Genomic DNA, 2,724 nt, shown 5'->3' with positions numbered 1-2,724 from the left:
TCTTCAGCATCTGCGTGTGAACTCCCTGTGTGAGGAGAAATGGCTCAGTTAACACATGGGGTTAAGTTATGGGCTGAGGAAAGCAGTAGTGCAGCTTGCCATCAGAGTTAGCTCCGCTGTCCTCCCCTTGTCCCCAATGGGCAAACTCAGACCTACGGCTGTGGGCAGTCATGTGACCAGAGACCTCCCCTTTGCCAAAACCACCTAGAAGCTGGCACTGGGACTGGGGGAGCAACAGTCGAATTCCCCACCTTAGGAATGCTCTTCCTGGGGAGGACTCCAGGCTGACCTTGAGTCAGGAATGGTGCCCCAGAGGGATTCAAAGGAAATCTTGGGGAGGTGGGGAAATGGGTTGTCAACATAGCCAGAAAGTCCTTATTGAGCAAGGCTCGTTTTTTTTCCGACCAGAAATCTTTCACCAAAGTTAAGACAGTCAAAGAAACTAGATGTAGCCAGGATTTTTTTTTTATTGTTTTTTATTTCCTTGAGGTGTTTGCTAGGGATCGACCTAGTGCCTCACATCTGCAATCCCTCCCAGCACTTAGGAATCTGAGGCAGGGGTGCTGTCATGAGATTCAGACTAGCTGGGGTTACAGAGTAAGACCCTGTTTCAAAAAAAGGACAAGAAAAGCAGCCATGGTTCCTCAAAGACGAACAGCAGATGGAAGAGACAAGGTGAGCCCCTGAGTGAGTCAGAGATTCAGCTCAGTGGCAATATGCTATGCAGCGTTTTATATTTTCGTCCTGCATCTCCTGGTCTTCCTCAGCCCTGTTCACGTCATTACCAAACCGAAGCCTTTGTCTAGGCACTTTGATTTTTCTAAGTGTTTAAAAGGAAAGCATTTTCTAGAAAAAGATTTCCATCTAACTGTTTGCTATACTGACAGACTTGTGTTTCTCTTAGACCTGCAGTTTCCACAAAAGGTTATTGCCACGGAGCCACAAGCTACCACCAGCATTGACATTGGTCACTCTGTGTGTGTGTGTGTGTGTGTGTGTATGTGTGTGTATTCATGTGTTCATGTGTGTTCACGCAGTGTGTACATGTGGGAGCCAGTGATCACCATCAGGCCTCCTCCTTGATAGCACTCTACCTCTTGTTTGGGGGGTTTTTGTTTGATTGTTTTTAATAAAACAAGGTGTCTTACTGAACCTGGGCTCAGCGAGATCCCACTACTGTCTGGCCAGCAAGCCTCCACCCCAGGATTCAGTTATCTCCACGTCTCTAAAGCTGGGATCATAGGCACCCCTACCATGCTAGGAATCTGCACTGAGACCTCCTGCTAGGTAACTATTTTTAGGCCGATGTTTCAAAGCATAAGCCGTTGTGGTAAGTGTTAATCAGACCCTTACTCTTCACTTTGAACCAATCTTTTTTTCCTCAATGCACTCAGGTGTGTCATTAGAGCCTAATCAGTTCTTGGTCACTCTGTAATTCCAGGTCAGCTTAATATTAAAGCCCAGGAAGCTGTGATTGGTTGCAGGCTCCGCCTAGTGCATCATTTCTGCTGCTAGTGTCCTTTGGTGAAGGTCATCCACTGTCCTCCCCCACCTCAGGCTCCATAGTACCCATACTCCAGGAGAAGACACAGCTGCTTGCCTGGTGGCCCCTCCCTCCCAGCATGAACGTCAGTGCTTTCCTTTCTTGGCTATTTGTGTATTTGTAAGTGTGCACTCTGTGACACATGTGTGGAAGTCAGAGGACAATTTACAGGGAGTCAGTGTATCCTTATACCATGTGGGTCTCTGGGATAGAACTCCAGCTGTTGGGGTTGGCAGCAGTCACCTTTACCCACTGAGCTATCTTGCCTGCCCTGAAGTCTTTTCCCAGAACATTATTTTTTATAGCCCTTACTTTTGTTAGGAATATAGTGGATCTTCTGCAGAGAGAGAGAGAGAGAGAGAGAAACTGTCTCTCCAACCTCAGGAATCACCATGGTTACCTCAGTGGGAAAAGATGAAGTCTAAAAGATCAACATACTTAAACATGGGAAAGCACCTACGAGGTTTTTATTAAACATTTCTATCAGTATATGTGTTTAGTTGTCTCCCCACCCCCACACAAAACTATACCTAATGACTTTTTATTTAATATGGTGATCAGTGACCCTCAGGCTAATGGAGCAGTTAACAGGGAGACTGTTGTGTAGCAGCTTCCTCCAGATTGAAACATTCCATTCTGCCCACAAGTTCCTTAAGACAAAAGGTAAACAAGAGAGCATCAGCAAGTCCCCCAAACTGACCAGATTCACTAGGCCCCTTCCTCCCCAAGAGTAAACAATAAAATAGCAGAGAGTCACTCTCTAATGAGCCAAGCTGCAAAGACTCTTGGACTAGAGACCAGCTTCTGGAGAAGCAGCAGGAACCAGCTGAGCTGCCTGGCAGCTCTGTAGACGACTGACAAGGACCCTGCATTGAGCAAGGTGCTGCAGCCCAACTTTGTGAGCTCCACCCATACTGGGAAGGACTTGGTGGTGCAGCTTTCTTTGAGTCACTTTTGCTCCTGGAAGTCTCCTGTATTCCTGTAAGTAACTCCAATAAAACTCATTGTTTCGCCCAGTTGGACTTTGGTGCTCTCCGTACTTTGGTCTGTCGTGGACTGCCTGTCTGGAGTAAGTAGATGTGTATGTTGCATCTTGCCATGAAAACTCTTGTCACAGGGACGATTTTCATCTTCCCAGTCTTACTTCCCTTTGTGCTAGTTTTTAGCTTCAAGCTGGAAGT

This window comes from Mesocricetus auratus, unplaced genomic scaffold, assembly GCF_017639785.1.
Source record: "Mesocricetus auratus isolate SY011 unplaced genomic scaffold, BCM_Maur_2.0 Super-Scaffold_100013, whole genome shotgun sequence".
Classification (NCBI taxonomy): Eukaryota; Metazoa; Chordata; class Mammalia; order Rodentia; family Cricetidae; genus Mesocricetus; species Mesocricetus auratus.
This window is presented reverse-complemented; position numbering follows the sequence as displayed.